At 43.6% G+C, this 23,934-nt stretch overlaps 1 long non-coding RNA gene across 1 annotated transcript; it reads left to right on the forward strand.

Moving 5' to 3' along the window:
• Positions 1-770: 770 nt before the first annotated feature.
• LOC144989072 (uncharacterized) lies at positions 771-19,733 on the forward strand. Its single transcript, XR_013653221.1, has 3 exons — positions 771-1,136; positions 14,723-18,146; positions 18,228-19,733. It is a non-coding gene; the product is annotated as an uncharacterized LOC144989072 (long non-coding RNA).
• Positions 19,734-23,934: the final 4,201 nt, after the last annotated feature.

Genomic DNA, 23,934 nt, shown 5'->3' on the forward strand with positions numbered 1-23,934 from the left:
TTAAGTCAGAGGGGACGCAGTATTGGTTGCTGGCGTCAGAGACCCTGGAGGAAAGTCTTGTGTGAAATCTGCCTGCAGCAAGTGAATGGTTGGGACTGTGGTACAGGAGCTCCAAAAATATCAGAATTCCCAGATCTGCCTGACTCTCAGGCTTGACAGTTGAAAATGCGTTCTAAATAACTGTTCTAACTAAAACCAGTTTGTTTTACAAAGTCTGTAAACTAGAGCTGCACAACCGTATAGTTGTTGGGACTCTTGCCTTACAGTGAGAAGGCTCTGGTTTAAATCGTTCTTTCTGTGTGGAGTTTGCATGTTCTCCTCGTTTGTGTGCGGGTTTTCTCTGGGAAACGCCAGCTTCCTCCTACAGTCCAAAAACAGGCTTCATAAGTTAATCGTTGATTCTAAATTGCCCCTAGCTGTTCATGTGTGTGTGTTGCCCAGCGACACACTGGCAGCCCGTTCAAGGTGTGCCTTGCCTTTACCCAACAGTAGCTGAGATAGGCTCCAGCAACTCAGTGACCCTGAAATGACTTTAAATCACGTTAATAATGTGTCTTTTTACTCAGACTTTTAGCTCCAGTAACTCCAGTGATCAGATCCAGTACTGAGCAGAACACATGTTGCCTTCATACACTGTGCTCAAACTACAGGGTGAACTTCAATCAGGTGCCAATATAAACACCAGTGTAAAGACCACCACCAAACACCAGTGCAAAGAGCAAGCGCGTCAAAAGAATCTTCCACAATCGGGAGCGGTGGTACTTAATAATGCGCCTCTCTCTACAAAGGAAATGTTATCTGTGGCTTGATGACAGGAACTTAGAGGGTATAATTTAAAAAAAACTGTTCAACAAGAAAGACATACAAAGTATGACAATGACCTGACCAGCATGAACTGAAACCAAACACTTCATTACACTGAAGAAGAGGAACTGAAATGGAAAGAGCTATGGATAATTAACCTGACCCTGGTGTAACTGACAGGAGGAAAACCTAGAAAAACATAACATGACTACAACCAGTGTAGCATACTGAGGTCAAAGAAGCAAACAAAAGGACACAATCATCACAGACGGACACCAAGTCTTCCAGTTGGGCCACAGAGAGACAGAAGATCACAGCTCCTGGAGTGGCAGGTAAAACTCTATTTTTTGTATCTGCCCTGTCGAACAGCAGCTGAGCAAATAGATAAGAGCTGATGCCCTCTTGTGTTGGACAGATGTAACTGTTACAATAGGGGTGATGTACTGTAGCGTCAGACACATGAGGTGCATATTTTCAAAAACCTCTTTTGTATTTGAGGCTAAACTTTCTATTTAATGATTTGTATGCATCTCTACTGGAGAGTAGAGATGGAGGACATGGATACACGAAAGAAAAAAGGAAGTAAAGAAGTTGGAGGTTTGTAAAAAAACATGGAGGGGGGTTACAAACAATCAGAGGCAACAAGTTCCTGGAGGTCTATATAATTACAACTTTTTCATGTAGAGGTTCATCACTGGGCTGGGCATGTTGATAGAAACACTCATCCACACACACCCATACACTACAAACATACCTGTTGACTGTACAAACCTTCACACACATGTCAACGCAGACCCACAAACACATGCTATACATACAAATCGACACGCACACATGCTGTATTTGATCTGTTTGGGTTCCTGTCTCCTGTCGGAGGAGTTCTCATTTTTTACTGCACACTACAGAGTGCCTGAAGACATGAATGGAAAGTAGACATGATGTCAACAGTCTGTTGAAGATATCCGTCATCAAAGAGACAAAATCCACATCTACACTGATGAAAAGGTGTAGCACACCTGATTCACATTGAACAGTTTCTCCCCTTCAAAAACAAAGACTGCATTAGATGTCATATCTAGCTGTTTATGCATAAGTGCTGCCCACATTGAAGTTGTGGTGGAGATGGGCTCATCAAGTTTCCTCAATCCACTGAGGAGCTTCTTCTCCCTGAGAGGTCCTCTAGAGCAGCTATTCTCTGACTGTGGCATACTGGTGCTCACAAAGAGCTCAAAGCATCATCTATATATCAATCTTTTTTCCACTCATCCTGGACTGGGTCGTGGGGCTGCAGTCTAAGTAAAGATGCCCAGACTTCCATCTGCAAAGCCACTTCCTCCAGCTCCTCAAGGGGGACCCCAAAGAATTTCCAGGCCAGCCAAGAGACATGTTCTCTCTAGCATGTCCTGGATCTTCCCCGGGGCCTCCCCCCAGTGGGACATGCCTGGAACATCTACCCAGGGAGGCATCCAGGAGGCACCCGGACCAGATGCCCAAGCCACCTCAACTGGCTTCTCAGGATGTGGAGGAGCAGTGGCTCTACTCTAAACTATCTCTGGATCACCAGGCTTCTCACTTTATCTTTAAGGGAGCGTCCAACTACCCTATGGAGGAAGCTCATTTAAGCGGCTTGCCTCAGGGGCTTATTCTTTTGGTCATTGACTGTGTAAGAGAACTGGACTGACTGAGTGTGACGCCACCCACAGAAAATGCCTTACTTCCAGCTACGGCAAAATAAGCCTATTCAGTCGACATTTTTCCACGATAGGGAAGTCGCCATGATGGAGCCAGGCGACGCGACTGAGCAGGGATTTATCTGAGTCGATTTGAGTCAACGTTTTAATGGCAACTGCTTCACCAATCAGCAGCAAGCATGTTCAAAGTCCACACCCCTTTCACTGAAAGCGGTCTCTGGAGAATCTGGCAATCCAACAAATCGAACATTCCAAGTGGGGCCAGGAAGTAACACATGGTGTTATAGAGGCATCTGATTGGCGATTTTTAAACTTGAATTACTTGCGAAACAGAAAAAAAAACGATTAGATTAGCAAGAACAAGTTAAAACGGCATCAGAGCAAGAATGGTTATTCTGAGAAATAGAATGACTGAGTAATAGCTATATATTTCTCTATAGAAGTCTATGGGATTTTGGCTTCTTGGATGCAGCAGGTATTTCCTGTTTGGAAAGTGAGAAGAGAGGGATTGCTCAGTCCAGTTCTCTTAAACAGTTACCGTATTTTCCGGACTATAAGTCGCACCGGAGTATAAGTCGCACCAGCTCAAAAATGCATTATAAAGTAGAAAAAAACACATATAAGTCGCATTTTAACTTTCACAACCTTAAATGACACAATCATAGCAGACTGTTTATCTAATAAGTTCACAGTAATTTTTTCTCAAACTTATTTATTTATTCTTTTCATGAAGCATCATTGGCCAACTAATACTCTGTTTTCATCCTGTATTTGTAGAAACAGTTTTCACTTTTATTGCATTTCTGAATCTATGAAATCATTGGAAAATAGAATATTATGTTGTTAGCCTTCAAGATGTTATTGTAAAAAAGCCTGCTGATTCTCTGAGTCACTTAACATACTCTTAACACTTAACATACCTCATCCATCAAATTGACCCAGGAACATCATCTCTGTTCCTCACAAATGAACATAACAGGAGGGTTAACAATGTATTCATTTCAATTTAGTTCTAATATAAGTCGCTGCGGAGAATAAGTCGCACCCCTTGCCAAACTATGAAAAAAAGGGTGACTTATAGTCCGGAAAATACGGTAATAATCGGAACGAAAATTGACCAGTAAATTGAGAGCTTCAGTCTGTGACTCAGCTTTCTCCTCACCTCAACGGATCAGTACAGGAACCACATAATGGCAGGCGCCGCACCAATCAGCCTGTCGATCTCACGCTCCGATCTTCCCTCACTTGTGAACAACACCCCTATATTTTTGAACTTCTTCACCTGAGGCAGTAGCACTCCACCCAGCAGGAGAGGACAAACTGCCTTTCTTCAGTCAAGAACCATGGCCTAAGACTTGGCAGTGTTTACTGTTATCTCAGCTGCTTCACTCTTGGCCTCAAAGTGCCCCAATGCATGCTGGAGGCACTGGCTCAATGAAGTCAACAGGATAACATCATCTGCAAAGAGCAGAAAGGAGATCCTATCCATGAGGACTATGAACAGAACCGGAGCAGCCCTGCCAGAGTCCAACATACACCAGCAACAGGTCCGACTTACTGCCAGTTTTGCAAACCAAGCTCCTGTTCTGGTCATACAGAGACCAAAGAGCCCTCATCACCCATAGATACGGGTGAGACATCACCCATAGAAAATGCCTTACCTCAAGCAAAATGAGGCGAAATCCATCACCATTGCTTCCTGACACGGGTGCCACCATGTTGAAACCAGTCGACATTGATTGGTCCGAGTCGCTCTGAGTCATCGTATCTATGGCAATGGCGACAGTAATTGTTGTCTCATTGGACCCACAGCATCCTTTTATTCTGTCACCTAGTCTGTTGTTCATATGCTGTATCTCCAATCTTTAAAAACATAAACCACAAGGAGATGTCAAAGAGCCAGTGGAAGTGGGTTCATTTCCTCACCAACAACTTCTGGTGCAGCAATCCTTCTTCCATCATATCTGCCAGCTCTCTGGTAAACTCTATGGAACCCCAAATTGTTTATAATAAAAAAAAAATAAACATGACCATGTGCAATCATGGTCTTTTATAAATTTATGAAAGATTTATTGTGATAGTGTGATTGTAAAAGGTCATATATATTTTTTAAATTATTAACTATTTGGGGCTCCATATAACCTGGGCCATAACAAATCATGTAAAAAATGTCTGTTCATGATTGGCATGATTATTTTTGGCTTTTTTTTTACATTAAAGGACAATACCCTCTGCATTTATCTGGACTTGGGACCGGCACAGAAAGGCCCTTGATTGTGCCTCTTTGTGGTTGCATTACTATTTTGTTTGTCTTGATAATTATATTATTATATTTGAATAATTATATTATTGAAATATTATGATATTTGAATAATTATATTATTGAAATATTATGATATTTTGTCTAAAAAATGTTTGTTGTGATTGTATTTATATCGTGTTCTTCTAAATGGAGTAGCTTAATTCTATATACTGTTTATTTTGTTTAATAAATGAAATGAATTGCTTCATATGATATTGCTTGTTTTAAAGGTTATTACTTTGAATTATAAATATTGTTTTTTTACTTAATAAAATATTTGTTGAGATTACTATGGGTTCAATGGTATTGTTTTCCTGTTTCTCTTTATTTATTTATTTCTTTTTTGGCGTTTAACTCCTTTTGCAATTTTCAGCTTTTTTAACCATTTAACTATTAAAATGTTCAGCTCCTTCAGCTTTTTCCAGCTGTGACTTTTGGTCCTTCAAACTCTTGAATTTTTCAAAATATTCCAGGATTCTTTGCTCCATTTAAATACATGGGGAATCCTAGATCAGTGTTTTTCAACCAGTGCCGCGGCACACTAGTGTGCCGTGGGAGATGGTCAGGTGTGCCGTGGAAAATTGCCCTCATTAACTGATCTTACAACATTTTCCATCTCCAGGATATCAGCTCTGTGTTCATCCAAACAGGCCCTGACAAAAAACTGAGTAGTTTGGAATATAAAAGATTGTAAAATACTTTTTTCTTTGTGTTTATTTGATATTAAAAACCCTTTGATGAGAATTACGGTACCGCGATTTAGCCGCAGCTTCAGCTCTGTTTTCAGAAAAGTTCCGCCCCTTTAACTGTCTCCACCAATCATTCTTGGAGGCTTAATCATACGTCATCAGTCCGACCAATTAGAAGTGGTTAAAGTCTTCACTTCCTTGTTGATTCTTCTCATAAAGTCGCTCAGTTCCAACAAAAATACCAGCTAAAGCTCGTCTTTAGCGGTGTAGCTTTCCACAGAATCCGGTGTCAGACCGTGGAACAAGTGAACAAAACAATGAAATTCAGAGACGCTAGTCTGTCTGCGTTTGACGGCTGTTCGCACTACATCTCCCATGAATCATTGGGTTAAAGTGACAGCATCTCAGCGCACAATGAGTCCTTGTCAAACGTCTTGAAACCACAACAAACACACATTAAACAGTTTTTAAATCTTCTAACTTAACTTTTATTACATCTTTTAGAAAAAACAGCAGGAACTTCCTGCTTTTTCTGACACAATGATCACAAAAAATGCATGTGGGATTGTGGAGGGACTGTAGATCAATACAAACTATAGAGTTTCTCCTTTTTTCATTTTTGAGTGCTGGTGTGCCGCGGGATTTTTGTCAAGGTTAAAGTGTGCCGTGGCTCAAAAAAGGTTGAAAAACACTGTTCTAGATAACCTTTGCTTCTTTCTGTGGTGCAGAAGATCGCTGGTTCGATACCCGGCGCATGCATTTTTCACAAAATTATCTTTTTTGGTATTGTTCTATCTTCAGTTTATTTATGCTCTACTTTGATCATTTATTTTTTATTTTTGCCGATTATTACCCTTTAAGTTAATTTTTTTATTCAGCAGAAATAGCATTCAACTCTGCATTTTCTTTTGGAAATGCAGCTCCTTCTAGTTTGTATAATGTTTGTGTAAAAAATAATTTATTTCTTTAAAATTGTAATAAAGAATCCAGTTTCTTGAAAAATTACATTTGTTGGATACAGCATTTTAAATCTCTTCAAGTGATCATTTTTTAATTTTTCGCGTTTTCCAAATTTTCCAATTATTCCAATTTTTCCAAGCTGAAGAATTCTAGTTTTCACTTGAATTTAGATTTTTTTTTTAACCCAACTCCTTCCTGTCAAATTATGGGAAAAACTGGAACTCCCAGTGAAAACCTGTACACATTTCCTTTTCTTTAACACTAAAAGCAGCTGAGATCATTGGTACCCCTCCCTTCAAAACAATTAGCCCCCCCGCCACCACCATCCATCCCTCCCCAACCCCTGCATTACCAAACCCTGACTTTGTTTCAGTTTATTACATTTGTCCTACTTTTAAGTTTTTTAACTGTGCTAAGAATACTAAACCCTGTTTTTTTATTACTTTTGTCCTACTTGAAGTTTTTTCAAACTATGCTAAGAATACTAAACCCTGATTTCATTTTCTATCACTTCTGAACTAATCAGGTCAAGAGGTGCTGGAGGATCCACTTCCATGACTTTGAGCTGGGTCTTTCTCATGACATTTTTAGCTGTGGCAGCGTATGAGGCCTGACTTTCCCCTGAAAGGTGCCTCATGGTTATGAAGTCGTGTTCGAGGGCTTGACTTGGTGTGATTCTGTTCATAGGATCGACTTCCAGCATGCGCTTCAGAAGGTCATTGAAGGCTCTGTGGTCGTCATCATTGAAAAGCTCAAACTGTTCTCGATGAATCTCAGTCATTTCATCAAAATTTGCCACATGATTCACATTTTCCAGCTGTTCCCCTGAGGTTCTGGTGAATTCCTCTGGTGTTTTCAGCCTCCAGCTGGGATTACTGCTTCCTTCGTCCAGAGTGAAAAAATGCTCTGTGTACATTCCTGCAGTAAGAAGTTCTTGCTCTGGAAAACCAAATGTCTGCACCAAACCTCTGATGGTTTCGTATTCTGTACCACACGGAAAGGGAAAATCTCCTCTGCACATAGTAGCAAAGACAATTCCAAGGGCCCACATATCAACACTTTCATCCATGGGGAGACCCAGGATAACCTCTGGTGCTCTGAATGGGATAACTTGGATGTTGGATCCTGTCAACATTTCCTTGGTTTTTAAAGCTAAACCAAAATCGATGAGTTTTATCTTTGAAGATTCCTCATCGACATACATAATGTTGTCCACTTTTATGTCCATGTGTGCAACACTGATGCTTTTGAGAGCACTGAGAGCCTGAAACATCTGCTGAGCAACAGGTCTCAATTTACACAGATGTGTCGGTACAAAGTCCTGTCTGCCCATGCGGTCAAGCAAGCTTTCTCCCAGGATCTCGTACACCAGGCAAATCACATTTTCAAACAGGAAGCATTCATACAATATCACCAAGTTGTTCTTCACGGGATCCAGATCTTTGATTAATTCCAGCGCTTCAAATTCCTTCTTGCCACTTTCAACATCATCTATGATTTTAATGGCAAAGAATTCCTGACATCCAAGTTTAGTACACTTGGCCACTTCTCCAAAACCTCCCTCTCCCAGGAATTCACCAACTTTATAAATTCCTTCATTTCCCACCAGATATTGGCCTGTCTTCACAGGAAAAAATGTGGTCTGTCTATATATTGTGCTTGACATTTTCCCCTTAGCTTGGTTATTTGGCAGATCTTCAGACATTTTTGAAATTTTTTCAGAATCAGATCTCTGACCAAAATGTTCTGGTGCTGGTGGATCCACTTCCATGACTTTGAGCTGGGTCTTTCTCATGACAATTTTAGCTGTGGCAGCATATGAGGCCTGACTTTCTCCTGAAAGGTGCCTCATGGTTATGAAGTCGTGTTCGAGGGCTTGACTTGGCGTGATTCTGTTCATAGGATCGACTTCCAGCATGCGCTTCAGAAGGTCATTGAAGGCTCTGTGGTCGTCATCATCGAAAAGCTCAAACTGTTCTCGATGAATCTCAGTCATTTCATCAAGATTTGCCACATGATTCACATGTTCCAGCTGTTCTCCTGAGGTTCTGGTGAATTCATCTGGTGTTTTCAGCCTCCAGCTGGTATTACCTCTGCCTTCGTCCAGAGTGAAAAAATGCTCTGTGTACATTCCTGCAGTAAGAAGTTCTTGCTCTGGAGAACCAAATATCTGCACCAAACCTCTGATGGTTTCGTATTCTGTACCACACGGAAAGGGAAAATCTCCTCTGCACATAGTAGCAAAGACAATTCCAAGGGCCCACATATCAATACTTTCATCCATGGGGAGACCCAGGATAACCTCTGGTGCTCTGAATGGGATAACTTGGATGTCGGATCCTGTTAACAGTTCCTTGGTTTTTAAAGCTAAACCAAAATCGATGAGTTTTATCTTTGAAGATTCCTCATCGACATACATAATGTTGTCCAATTTTATGTCCATGTGTGCAACACTGATGCTTTTGAGAGCACTGAGAGCCTGAAACATCTGCTGAGCAACAGGTCTCAATTTACACAGATGTGTTGGTTCAAAGTCCTGTCTGCCCATGCGGTCAAGCAAGCTTTCTCCCAGGATCTCGTACACCAGGCAAATCACATTTTCAAACAGGAAGCATTCATACAATTTCACCAAGTTGTTCTTCACGGGATCCAGATCCTTGATTATTTCCAGCGCTTCAAATTCCTTCTTGCCACTTTCAACATGTTTTACGATTTTAATGGCAAAGAAATCCTGACATCCCAGTTTAGTACACTTGGCCACTTTTCCAAAACCTCCCTCTCCCAGGAATTCACCAACTTTATAAATTCCTTCATTTCCCACCAAATAATGGCCTGTCTTCACTGGATAGGATGTCTGTTTATTCATTGCGCTTGACATGTTCTCCTTAGCTTAAAGTTACCAAACTTTATTATCAAAGTCTGAAAATGTCTTGAGTTTCTGGGTTGCTCAGTTGTAAATATCTGGTGATATTAACCTTTTTTTTGAGAATCAGTAGTGATGTAAATTCATGTCATTTGGTTTCATTTGATGTCATTTACATCAAATGAGATCATACATCCTTTAAAACAGTATGGGATGATGTCACGGGTGACATCAATTTACATGTGATGTTTTCATACTGATGTCATCTGTGACATCATCCCATAGTGATGTTTTCATACTCAGTTTAAGATGATGCGCAAAGCTGTGACATCATTCACTGGACCGCAGCCAGGATGAAGTGTGCAAGCGCACAACTCAAAAGCCTTCTGTCAGCTCGTGTCGTTCTTGTGAACATTACTTCATTGTTCAAACCTGTCACTGCTGTTTCTCCAGCATGTATTTCAGAATCTGTTTCCAATTTTTCAGACTGTTTTTGTCTGTAGTGATCATGCTACTTAAAAACAAATGTGTTGTTTTATTGAACTTTTTTGTGTGTTTTATCTCCATGCCGACTCGTGTTATATTTTATGGGTTGTGTTCTACGAAACAGTATTAAACTATTGACCAATCATGTTACGCTACTCAGCCCCGGTGCACAGGGGCACACAGAAGCTTCTAGAAGTTTCCAAGTGAAATGTAGCTGTCACGAAAAATGTTTCCATTTTGTAAATGTTCTGTATGTTTAATTTTTGTGTTTCATTGCTGAGCTCTTGTGGTGAACTGTAGTAGTGGCTGTGCATGCGCTGTCCATGCTTTGGATCATGGCGAGTTTGGAGGGGCATTATTGGTGTTATGAGAGGGAGAGCAGGGAACAAGCTGGAAGAAGATGGGGGCATCGTGCAAAGACTTTGAAAATGGAATAGCAACTCCTTGGGATGTGATCAGAGGGCAGATATTGTTTTATTGTGTTTTAGATTTGTAAATCATTATGTAAACATGTATTCTGAAAGCTTATTTAGTTTTTCACGTTTGGTTACATAAAAAATAAACTACCAAAAGATCCGCAGTTCGAGCATGACTTTTTCCTGATCAGATTAACCTAAGAAGCAAATACATGACAGGTTTTAAATGCACCAGTACAGACGGGACATTCTTTGGACTTTACAGGTAAGTTTGCCAGTGTGATAATAAAATAAGGACTAAAATGTTTCATTCACTGGCGTTCTGCCGTGATATACAGCTTCACGACCTTAGCTAGTTTTACTCAAGGGGTCGTGTCCAGCACAGGACGCACGTTGCTGCATTGCTCGCAGGTGTTTCAAGGGCAGCCAAGGATAAATGTTGTTTAACGGGTCCCTGCGGCCAAGTAAAAAAGAGCAGCTCTGCCGCGAGTATTTAGAAAATTACATGCGAACCGCCACCTTAATGTGGTGGGGTGTTTGAGAGCTCGAGTGATCCCAGGAGCTAAGCTGTCTGAGACTTAAGCCCCTGGTAGGGTCTTCCATGGCAGACAGGTACTGGGTGATGAGCCAGGCAAAGAGCGGTTCATGACCCCATGAAAGGAAAGAACAAGGACCCGATTACATCACCCGGATTTGCGTCACCGGGGCCCCACTGTGGAGCCAGGCCCGGGGTTGGGGCTCGCAGGCGAGCGACTGGTGACCGGGGCTCTTCCCACGGGCCCCAGTCTGGCTCAGCCCGAAGGGGCGACGTGGGACCACTCTCCCATCGGTCCACCACCTGAAGGATACCTCAGAAGGGGCTGGTGCAATGTGGTTTTGGTGGCGGTCGAGGGCGGGTGCCTCGGTGGCCCAAACCCCGGTCATGGAACTTGGCTTTTGGGATATGGAACGTCACCTCTCTGGGAGGGAAGGAGCCTGAGCTGGTGCTATAGGTTGAGAGATACCGTCTAGATATAGTCGGGCTCACCTCCACACATAGCCTGGGCTCCGAAACTCAGTCTTTAGAGAGGGGTTGGACTCTGGAGTTGCTCAAGGTGAGAGGCGGCGGGCTGGTGTGGGCTTACTCGTGAGCCCCCAGCTATGCCGCCAAGTGTTGGAGTTCACCCCGGTGGACGAGAGGGTCAATTCCCTCCGCCTCCGGGTGGGGGACAGGTCTCTAACTGTGGTTTCGGCTTACAGGCCAAACAGCAGTTTGGAGTACCCGACCTTCTTGGTGTCTCTCGAAGGGGTACTGGAAAGTGCCCCAACGGGGGACTCCATCGTCCTCCTGGGGGACTTCAATGCCCACGTGGGCAATGACAGTGGCACCTGGAGGGGTGTGATTGGTAGGAATGCCCCCCTGCTCTGAACCAGAGTGGTGTTTTGTTATTGGACTTCTGTGCTCGTCATAGTTTGTCCATAAAGAACACCATGTTCGAGCACAAGGGTGTCCATCAATACACCTGGCATCAGGACACTCTAGGCAGGAGGTCAATGATCGACTTTGTAGTTGTTTCAGTCGACCTTTGGCTCTGTGTCTTGGACACTTGGGTAAAGAGTGGGGCAGAGCTGTCCACCGATCACTACCTCATTGTGAGTTGGATTCGCTGGCGGGGAAGGAGGCCGGAAAGACTTGGAAGACCCAAACGTACTGTGAGGGTCTGCTGGGAACGTCTAGCTGAGTCTTCTGTTAGGGGAGTCTTTAACTCCCACATCCGGGAGAACTTCAAACAGGTACCGAGGGGGGTTGGGGACATTGAGTCTGAGTTGACTATGTTTTCCACTTCCACTGTCTCTGCTGCTGCTCGGAGCCGTGGCCGCAAGGTCTCTGGTGCCCCCGAACCCGGTGGTGGACACCGGATGTAAGGGATGCCATCAAGCTGAAGAAAGAGTCCTACCAGGCCTGGCTGGCTTGCAGGACTCCAGAGGCAGGTATCGGCAGTCTAAGCGAGCTGCAGCCTGGTATGTTGCGGAGGCAAAAACTCGGTCCTGGGAGGAGTTCGATGAGGCCATGGAGAAGAATTATCGGTTGACCTCGAAGAAATTCTGGAAAACCAACCGGTGGCTGAGGAGGGAAAAGCAGTTCTCTACAGGCATCGTTTTCAGTGTAGGTGGGGGGCTGTTGACTTCAACTGGGGACATTGTCAGGAGGTGGAAGGAATACTTCGAGGATCTCCTCAATCCCACTGACACGCCTTCTTTTGAAGAAACAGAGAACAAGGACTTTGGGGTGAGGCTGTCTATTACCCAGGCTGAAGTCACTGAGGTTGTCAACAAGTTACTCCTTGGCAAGGCTCCGGGAGTGGATGAAGTCTGCCCTGAGTACCTCGAGTCTCTGGATGCTGTGGGAGTGTCTTGGCTGACACGTCTCTGCAGCATCGCGTGGCAGTCTGGAACTGTGCCACTGGACTGGCAGACAGGGGTGGTGTTTCCCCTCTTTAAGAAGAGGGACCGGAGGGTGTGTTCCAACTACAGTGGAATTACATTCCTCAGCCTCCCTGGGAAAGTCTATGCCAGGGTAATGGAGAGGAGAGTTTGTCCGATAGTCGAACCTCAGATTCAGGAACAACAGTGTGGTTTCCGTCCTGGTCGTGGAACAGTGGACCAGCTCTAAACCCTCTTTAGAGTGCTGGAGGGATTGTGGGAGTTCGCTCATCCAGTCCATATGTGTTTTGTGGATTTGGAGAAGGCATTTGAACGTGTCCCCCGTGGTATCCTGTGGAGGGTGCTCTGGGAGTATGGGGTCCGGGGAGCCTTACTGAGGGCTGTCCGGTCTCTGTATGTCCGGAGTAAGAGTTTGGTTCGCATAGCCAGCAGTAAGTCAAACCTGTTCCAGGTGCACGTTGGACTCCGGCAGGCAGCCCTTTATCACCGGTTCTGTTCATAGTTTTTATGGACAGAATTTCTAGGCGCAGCCAGGGTCCGGAGGGGGTCTGGTTTGGGGGCCACAGGATTTCCTCTCTGCTCTTTGCAAATGATGTTGTCCTGTTGACTTCATCGGGCCGGGATCTCCAGTGTGTATTGGGACAGTTTCCGTTCGAGTGTGAAGCGGCTGGGATGAGGGTCAGCAACGGTAAATTTGAGGCCATGGTTCTCGACCGGAGAAAGGTCGTTTGCCATCTCTCGGTGGGTTGAGTGTCCCTGGCCCAGGTGGAGGAGTTTTAATACCTTGTGGTCTTGTTCACGAGTGAGGGAAGACCGGAGCGTGAGATTGACAGGGGCATTGGAGTGGCGTCCATAGTTATGCGGTCGCTGAATTGATCCGTTGTTGTGAAGAAAAAGCTGAGCCAAAAAGCAAAGCTCTCAATTTACCCGTCGATCTTCGTTCCAACACTCACCTATGGTCATGAGCTATGGGTCGTAAACGAAAGAACGAGGTCCCGAATACAAGCAGCTGAAATGAGCTTCCTCCGTAGGGTGGCTGGGCGCTCCCACAGAGATAGGGTGAGAAGCTCGGTCACCCGCAGAGAACTCGGAGTAGAACCACTTCTCCTCCACATTGTAAGGAGCCAGTTAAGGTGGCTCGGGCATCTAGTTCCTTCTTCCTGGACGCCTCCCTGGAGAGGTTTTCCGGGCACGTCTCACTGGCCGGAAGCCCTGGGGAAGACCCAGGACACGTTGGAGAGACTCTGTCTGTCGGCTTGCCTGGGAACGCCTCGGGGTCTCCTCAGAGGAGCTGGAGGAATGGGGAAGGGGCGAGGGAAGTCAGGGCATCTCTTCTTACGCTGCTGCCCCCGCCACCCAGTCCCGGATAAGCAGAGGAATATGGATGGATGGATGGACATGCGAATAGTGACTTTCTTTTTGTTTAAAAAACGATTAAATTTGCTCTATTATTACTATTCTTTTTTAATCAAGTGCAATATGGTTGCATAGTGAGGTGAGTTAGCCCGTATTAGTTTGGTTGTACCCCCCCCCCCCCCTTCCACTCCAGTTTTATCAGTACATTTTAGCTGGTAAAATGTCCACATTTACAAATACGAAGCTGCTTTATGCCAGTTAAAATTGATTTAGAGTGCTTATTTTATTTTTCAACAATATCATTCATGTAAAGTGTCATGGTGCCTCTGGCAGTCTTTCCTCCCCCTTCCTCTCTCTGCTCTGCTCCCTGACTCAAACCAGCTGACCACTCACCTCATCAACTACCAGGCCTTCATAAGGAGATCCAATTCCAGCATTCATCACTTAGTCTGGTGCTTAGTCTGGTCACTAGAGCTAATGCTTTGCTCATGTGTTTCTGCTCCTCGCTATCTTTGTTTTTCGCCTTGCATACAGGACTTCAACACCACGAGTGTTCACCTGAGTCACACAACTCCAAGAGCAGCATTAACCTCACTGAAAATCCTGAGAACTTCAAGCTACCCCAAGACCTTCAGCCAAGCCATGAATCCTAGTCACGCCAAGCCTCCAAGCTACACAAACAATAAAACTCACATTACTTACCATCTTACTCACTTGTGTTTTTCTTCCAGGTTCCAGCGCCTGGGTCTGTCTCGCCTTACAAGTCATGACAGAACGAACTGGCCAAAATCCAGACCCAGCTGACCCGGAAGGCCTTCGCGTACCTGCGTAACCCAACAAGGAATCCTTCTGCGTCAAGCCGACGCGCTAGCCCAAATGACTTCCGCACAACAAGATCTGTTTCGACGTCTTGACGCTATGTTGCAAACTCTTATGGAATTAACTGGACAGTTTTCGAATCCCTCAGTTGCAGCGCCGCTTCCACCTTCCGGCAACATGCCCACTTCTGCTACCTCACCCGAAAACTTCCACCTCCAGACTGAACCCTTCTTTGGAGACCTCGAAGCCTGTGGTGGTTTTCTACTACAATGTCAATTAATATTTCAGCAAGGACCCAGGTATTATCACAGTAAAATCACACTAATCATTAATTCCCTCAGAAACAAAGCTCCTGCTATGGGCCCAAGCATTCCTAGCAGCCAATCCGATTTCACACCTGCCCTTCGACCGGTTCATCAAAAATTTTGACCGGTCTTCGACCAACCACGCAAGCAAGAAGAAGCCACCCGATGACTGCTAAGCCTCAAGCAACGCAATCGATCGGTCAGCGATCTAATTGACTTTCCGAAATCAGCAGTGGAAGCAGGTTGGCCCGACCAAACTTTAAGAGCCATTTTTTACCAATCTCTACATGAAACTATTAAAGACCACATTTGCTCTCAACCTGACGCCCCCACGTTTAAAGGTCTTGTCTCCGCAGCCCTTCACTCCGATATTCACCTCCGGGAGCGTCAAGGTGAACGAAACCCTCAAGCCCGTAAGCTACCTTCTAACACCAGTCTTCACACTACCACCTCAAACTCACCTCCTCAATCTGTTTTCGCAATATCACGCAAAACTACAGAAGAACCCATGCAGATCGGGCACTCTAAGCTAACTGCAGAAGAGCGTCAAAAACGGAGAGAGCTCCCCGTTAGAAGAAAGGCAGCGGGCGGGTGATTCTGTGTGTTCCACAAAGAAAAACTTCTTATTTATTCCGGTCAGAGGCCGCCAGTCGGAAGATTTTGATTTTCAAGCCCTGATTCCGGTTTAAAACAAAGCTTATTCGATCATTATCTCGTCACACAACTCTCTCTGCCCACTGAACCTCTGGACACCCCAATCAAGGCTGCGGGTTTAGGGGGTCAGCACCTCTCATCGCACATCGCACTAAACCCATAATTCTTATCACGCCCGGTAACCACAGGGAATGTATCCAATTCTTCGTCACGCAACCCCCTCAGACTCCCGTTGTTTTGGGCTTCAGTCAACTGTACCATCAGTCACTCCTTCCATTACCAACGCTTCAGATGATGTTGACCTTTCTAAGGTTCCCTCCTGTTACCATGATCTGAAATCTGTTTTCAGTAAGGCTACGTTCAGACCGCAGGCTCAAACGATCCAATTCCGATTTTTTTGCCCCTATGCAACCTGTATGTGATCTTTTCATGACAGTCTGAACAACACAGATCCGATCTTTTCAAATGCGACCCAGGCCACTTGGGTATGTGGTCCTGAATCCAATACGTATCCGATCTTTTGAAATACGACCACCGTCTGATCGGCCAGCCCACATGTATTCGACCCGTACGTCATTGAGACGCTTCAAACTTCATAATTTAGCGTTGAAGTAGGCGGGAACGAGAACATAAACATCAACCATGGCAGACAATGCTGCCAAGACCAGTTGGTGGAAGGTAAGCGAGGTCACCGATTGGATTATTATTTGGGGTGACAGCTCTATTCAGGCCAAACTTGAGGGCTCTTATCTTAACCGGGTGGTTTTTGAAAAAATTTCCAGCGAAATGGCCAAGAAATGTCTGGAATGTGAGATAATTTGATCATGAAAGACAGAACTTCCTGTGATTACAGCAGAAAATTATTGTCAACCACCTTGTGACATATAGATAACTCACTCACCATGCAACTAGGAAGACCTAAATAAAAGTACGAGGCTGGAACAGTCACGCTTAGGAAGAGCGGTTTGGAGCAGAAGGGTAGTCTGTTTCCAGCTCTCTGCATGAGAAATCGTACCTGTCTCTTGGCGTCTGTTTCCTTTGTTAATACTGTCTTGTGTTTTCAGAAATAACCTTGACAGTGGCGCCATTGGCTGGAGGGAGCGGTACAACCTTTTATTGTCTGGACAGATCATAAGCACTTGGCTTACCTATGCACAGCAAAAAGACTCAATTCCCATCAAGCACATTAGTGCCTCTTTTTCGACTGGTTCAATTTCACAATCACCTACAGACCTGGCAGTCGCAACAGCAAACCAGACGCTCTCTCCCGTAAATACAACACCTCTGAAACTTCTTCTGCTACCATCATCATACCACCCACCTGCGGGCAATCTCACCTGGGACAGAGAAACCAGGGTCCTTCGGGCTCAAGGTGAGGAACCTGACCATGTACCTTGTCACAACAGAACTCTTTGTGTCCCCACCTGGGGGAACACCTGCCGAATTGCATGCCATGGCGTAGTCCACAGAACCCTTAATTGCCTCTGTGGTGAGAGCTAGACTGCAAGACAGTAAAAGTATCTTTGTTTGTTTTGTGGATTTAAGAAAAGCATTTGACTGGATAAATAGAGATCTTGTAGAATATAAATTACTCATGTATGGAATTAATGGTAAGTTTTATAAAGCAATTAAAGCTCTGTGCTGTCATGGTGCCTCTGGCAGTTCTCCTCCCCCTCCCCTCTCTGTTCTGCTTTCTGATTTAGACCAGCTGTGAACACTCACCTCATCAACTACCAGCCCTCCATAAGGACATCCAGTTCCAGCATTCATCGCCAGGCGTGATCATAGGTTTTTTGAGCAGGACCAGGTTATTGAGGAGAATTTAAGGTTTTTATTTTTTTGGGGTAGGTAGTTCCCACTCTGACCCATACTCCAACACAGTAGGTGGCGGTAATGCTCCTTCACGTTGGTGCCTCCCGCCAATTAAACAAGACGAAGACGAAGACAGAAGAAGAAGAAGAAGAAGAAGAAGAAGAAGAAGAAGAAGAAGAAGAAGAAGAAGAAGAAGAAGAAGAAGAAGAAGGGAGAAGGAGGAGGAGAAGAGTTTTGTGTTTTAAAACGTCAGTTTAATCAAGGATCACAGACAACAAGAAAAAACAACAATTACTCACATAAAAAAGGAGCAAAACATAGTTCACCACTTGACACACAACATAGAACATTGTCAAAGCACCAGATTTTTTTTAAAACGGGACAAACGGTTTGACAGTCTGAAAAAGGAGAATTCCAGCTTCAGTGTCACGGTGCCCCCGGCTGACTCCTCCTCCTCATCAGCTACACCTGATGCCTCCAGCTGCACCTCCTCATCCTCGTCTGGCAGCAGGCTCTTAAGGAGACCACGGACCTGCAATCAACGCTAGTTCGTTGTACTTCCACGGTGCATCTCCTGGCCTCGTATAATTCTTGCTTCATGTTTTCCTCGTTCCCTGCTAACCCAGTCTGTCTTACCTCGTCTCAGGATTACATCTCCGTTTGGACCCTTCCGGTGGCTGCTCACGTCTCGCTGTTAACGTTCCTGTCGCTCCTCCGGATTTCCACCTTGGTTTCAACGGTTGACGCCGCCAAGTCCCTCCAACCACCTCCGTTGCCTACCACAGGAAACCTGGGACTCAGCTTCATTCCCGCTACCACATTAAAACCAGTTACACTTACCTCTCTGCTTGCCTTGTGTCCTTTCGGGTTCCAGCACTTGAGTCTGCCTTAGCCTGCTAGCCATGACATTCAGCCTGGAACGGACATTGCAGCGCCAGATACGAACTGCATCAGCCAGAGGTTCGCCCGCTATTTTGCGCTTCCTGCTAACATGAATCGCAAGTTTTGCTTCACCAACAATCAGATTAATCATTTGCCATTTTTCTTTGTCTTTCTGCTTGTACCCGGGCCCATAAATAAAACAACGAACGGAAAACGTCACATTAAAAAGAGCAAATACAAATGTTCAAAGAGTGAAGAGACCTGAAAGCCTCTCACACTCACTAAAAACATGAAAATAGTTTCCCTTAGATCACAAAATGGGCAGCAGTCAGAAACAGCGGGGTTAAGAACAGAGATTAAAGAGTTCGAAGCAAAAGCACCATGCAAGATTCGCCATTGGAGGTCTCCAGATCTCTTATGTATGAGAGCCTTGTAAAGAACTCTCCAATGCGGTCCGTCCTCACCTCCACTCAGTTTGTCAGTCCACGCACTGGGAAGGCAGTTCTGTAGCATAGTTGTGTTCAAGACCTTCACACAGTTTAAATACAATGTCCTTCTGTCCGCACAGTGAAGAGTCGGGCCGTTGGGATTGCAGGGACGAAGCAGCTGTCCAGTAAGTCCACCAAGATCAGGGCTCAGCCCCCAGAAAGTGGGTCCAAACACATCAGCCTGTGCCAAAGCAGGGAAGCAACAACGTTATTGATAACCAAAACTCTCCCTCTAAAAAACCTATGGGGGAGCAGCCATCGCCATTTGTTCATCTTCCCCTCTAGTTTATGGACAACATCCTCCCAGTTCTTTTTTACCGTGACAGGACTATCAAGAAAAACTCCAAGGTACTTCAAACCATCCTTCTTCCATGTCACATTGGATGGGAGAGTTGGGAGACCGTCCTGCCACTTTCCCACAGCAAGGGCCTCAGTCTTGTGCCAGTTAACCCTGGCAGATGACAATTTAGAAAAGGCATGTATTGCGTCTACCAACACATCCACATCAGCCTGGTGCTGAACAAAAACAATCACATCATCAGCATAAGCTGATAAAACAACGTTTCTCCGGAAACCAGGCAAACACACCGATCTTACGGAGGTGGGGCTCCAGGGAGAGAGCATAGAACATGCCAGACAGAGCACAGCCCTGCCATATGCCTCGACCCACTCTAAAAGGAGCACACAGACTGCCGTTTACCTTCAACACACTCTCAGCCTCAGGGTAAAATACTCTGATTTTGGCAATGAAACCAGCGCAGAACCCAAACTTCTCCATAACTTTCCAAAGGAAGCGGTGTTCAACGCAGTCAAAAACCTTATCCTGGTCAAGATGAATCCAACCTTTTCGTATGCCCAAAAGCTCAGAGACCTCCAAAACATCTCGAATTAAAAAGACATTACCGACCATGAGTCTACCTCGGACACAGTAGGTCTGGTCCCGGTGGATGATCTGCTCCATAGCATCCCTCAGCCTATTGGAGAAGGTCTTGGATAAAATTTTGTAGTCCACGCACAGCAGAGAAACGGGTCGCCAGTTCTTAATTTCTTGGAGGTTCCCTTTCTTTGGCAGGAGCGCAACAACAGCTCTGCGACAGGACGTCGGTAGAGAGCCAGAGAGCAAACAGTCATTGAAAACCTCCAAAATGTCAGGAGCAAGGATGTCCCAGAAAGCTTTATAAAACTCCACAGTGAGGCCATCGATCCCAGGAGCCTTCCGGCCCTTCATGCTCTGAAGGGCAGCTGACAGTTCAGGAAGCTGGAGAGGCCGGTACAACTGAAAGTTCATCTCCTCGGCGACGTGAGGCAGTCCACTGCAGAACTGGTCCATCAGGCTGTCATCACCATCACACTCACTTGTATAGAGTGAGGAAAAAAAATCCACAGCCCTCTGTCTGATCTGGTCCGGTCCAAGCAGCTCCTCTCCGGTGTCGGACAACAAGGAGTGCATCACCTTCATCTGTCCATGCTTCTTCTCCAGACCAAAAAAGAAGCTAGAGGAAGGATCCATTTCAGAAACATCCTGAAACCGGGACTGAACCAAGGCCCCCTGAACTTTAGACTCCAGCAGGCACTCGAAAGTCAACCTTTTTGATTTTAGGAGCTCAATATGCCCCCGATTTTGAGTGGACTCACTTAAAGACTCCAATCCCACAATTTCAGCCTCCAAGTCTTTACTGAATCGACAGTAATCACGCAATCAAAGTTAAGAGTGTAATGCTGGCACAAAAGCTTAATTTCAATCTTACCACGGTCCCACCATTGCCGAAGAAAGCTAAAATCACGTTTCCTTTGTTGGAACTGAGTCCAAAAGAAACCTAAAACATCCCTAAAACTAGTATCAAACGCTAAAACAGAATTAAAATGCCAATATGCACTTCTAGGTGTAAAATCCTTCACATAAAAGACACAAATCACAAGAGAATGGTCAGTAAAAGCAACAGGAAATATATTACAGGTCTTAAAAACATTAAAGTGGTGCTTAAACCAATAAAAACTATCAAGACGGGTGCGAGTAAACCTGCTCTCATACAAGCGGGACCAAGTGTATTGCCGACAGTCTGCATGCATCCTTCTCCATACATCCACCAGGCCATGAGAGCTGACCAGCTGCCTCAAAGCGCACTGTGAGGCTGGATGAGGCTCTGTGTGGTTTCGGTCCAGAAGCTTGTTTTCAGTACAATTACAAATTCCAAAATAAGTTTAAAACACTGAAAGGTCAAATGAATGATTGAAGGACAAAATACACATTATTCTTATATTAATCAAATAAACATTTATTATGAAAAAAAAAGAGATAAGATAGGGTGTGTATAAAAACACTCCCAACCATGTTAATTGTAAATGTCCAATACTGCTTGGAATTTGTCGCAACATTATGACAAAGATGCAATGTTTAAAACACTGTAGAAACATATTTTGCCATAATCCAGGCCATCAGATGCTTTTATTCTATTCAGAATAATTTTGGCTACACAGAATGACATTTCCAGACACTTTTTCTGTAGAAAACATGAGTTATATCCGGACAATATCAAAGCATGGATCAATTGTTCCAGAGCATGAGGAAGAAGATATGGCTTAATATCTCTTAATATGCAGCAATCTTTTTTCCATCATATCTGCCAGCTTTCTAGCAAACTCTATGGAGCCCAAATTGTTCATAATTAAAAAAATAAACATGACCATGTGCAGTCATGAACGTTTTATATATTTATGCAAAATTTATAGGTTGATAGTGTGATTGTAAAAGGTCATATTTATTTTTTTAATTATAAAAAATTTGGGGCTCCATATAACCCGGGTCATAATGGATCCTGTAAAAAATGTCTGTTCATGACTGGCATGATAATTATTTTTGGATTTCTTTTTACATTAAATGACAATACCCTGTGCATTTATCTGGACTTGGGACCAGCACAGAAAGGCACTTGATTGTGCCTCTTTGTGGTTGCATTAATATTTTGTTTGTCTAGAAAATTACATTATACATATATTTGAATAATTGTATTATTGAAATATTATGTTATTTTGTCTAATAAATGTTTGTTGTGATTGTATTTATATTGTGTTCTTCTAAATGGAGTAGCTTAATTCTATATACTGTTTATTTTGTTTAATAAATTATATGTATTGCTTTTTATTATATTGCTTGTTAAAAAGGTTATTACTTTGAATTATAAATATTGTTTTTTTACATAATAGAATATTTGAGATCATTATGGGTTGACTGCTATTGTCGTCCTGTTTCTCTTGATTTATTTCTTTATTAAAGTATCTTCTATCATTTTTTGGCGTTTAACTATTAACTCCTAAACCATTTAACTATTAAAATGTTCAGCTCCTTCAGCTTTTTTCCAGCTGTGACTTTTGGTTCTTCAAACCTTTGAACTTTTCAAAATATTCCAGGATTCTTTCCTCCATTGAAATTTATGGGGAATCCCAGAAAACCTTTGCTTCTTTCTGTGGTGCAGAAGCTCGCTGGTTTGATACCCGGCGCACGCATTTTTAACAAAGTTATCTTTTTTGGTATTGTTCTATCTTCAGTTTATTTATGCTCTACTTTGATCATTTCTTCATTTTTTATTTTTGCCAATTATTACCCTTTAAGTTAATTTTTTTATTCAGCAAAAATAGCAATCAACTCTGCATTTTCTTATGGAAATGCAGCTCCTTCTAGTTTGTATAATGTATGTGTGGAAAATAATTTATTACTTTAAAATTGTAATAAAGATTCCAGTTTATTGAAAAATTACATTTGTTAGGATTTAAAATGTTTTCAAGTGATCATTTATCAATTTTCGAATTTTTCTAAATTTTCCAATTATTCCAATTTTTACAAGCTGAAGAATTCTATTTTTCACTTGAATTTAGATTTTTTTTTTGTAACCCAACTCCTTCCTGTTAGATTATGGGAAAAACTGGAGCTCCCAGTGAAAACCTGTACACATTTCCTTTTCTTTAACACTAAAAGCAGCTGAGATCATTGGTACCCCTCCCTTCAAAACATTTAGCCCCACCACAACCACCAACCATCCCTCCCCCACCCCCACATTACCAAACCCTGACTTTGTTTTGGTCTACTGTATTACATTTGTCCTACTTTTAAGTTTTTTAACTGTGTTAAGAATACTAAACCTTGTTTTTTTTATTACTTTTGTGCTAATTTTCAGTTTTTAAACGATGCTAAGAATACTAAACCCTGTTTTTTTTATTACTTTTGTCCTACTTGAAGTTTTTTCAAACTATGCTAAGAATACTAAACCCTGATTTCATTTTCTATCACTTCTGAACTAATCAGGTCAAGAGGTGCTGGAGGATCCACTTCCATGACTTTGAGCTGGGTCTTTCTCATGACATTTTTAGCTGTGGCAGCGTATGAGGCCTGACTTTCCCCTGAAAGGTGCCTCATGGTTATGAAGTCGTGTTCGAGGGCTTGACTTGGTGTGATTCTGTTTATAGGATCGACTTCCAGCATGCGCTTCAGAAGGTCATTGAAGGCTCTGTGGTCGTCATCATCGAAAAGCTCAAACTGTTCTCGATGAATCTCAGTCATTTCATCAAAATTTGCCACATGATCCACATTTCCCACATGTTCCCCTGATGTTCTGGTGAATTCATCTGGTGTTTTCAGCCTCCAGCTGGGATTACTGCTGCCTTCGTCCAGAGTGAAAAAATGCTCTGTGTACATTCCTGCAGTAAGAAGTTCTTGCTCTGGAAAACCAAATGTCTGCACCAAACCTCTGATGGTTTCGTATTCTGTACCACACGGAAAGGGAAAATCTCCTCTGCACATAGTAGCAAAGACAATTCCAAGGGCCCACATATCAACACTTTCATCCATGGGGAGACCCAGGATAACCTCTGGTGCTCTGAATGGGATAACTTGGATGTTGGATCCTGTCAACATTTCCTTGGTTTTTATAGCTAAACCAAAATCGATGAGTTTTATCTTTGAAGATTCCTCATCGACATACATAATGT

Source organism: Oryzias latipes, chromosome 22 (genome assembly GCF_053564925.1).
Source record: "Oryzias latipes strain Hd-rR chromosome 22, Olatipes_Hd-rR_3.1".
NCBI classification, from domain to species: Eukaryota; Metazoa; Chordata; class Actinopteri; order Beloniformes; family Adrianichthyidae; genus Oryzias; species Oryzias latipes.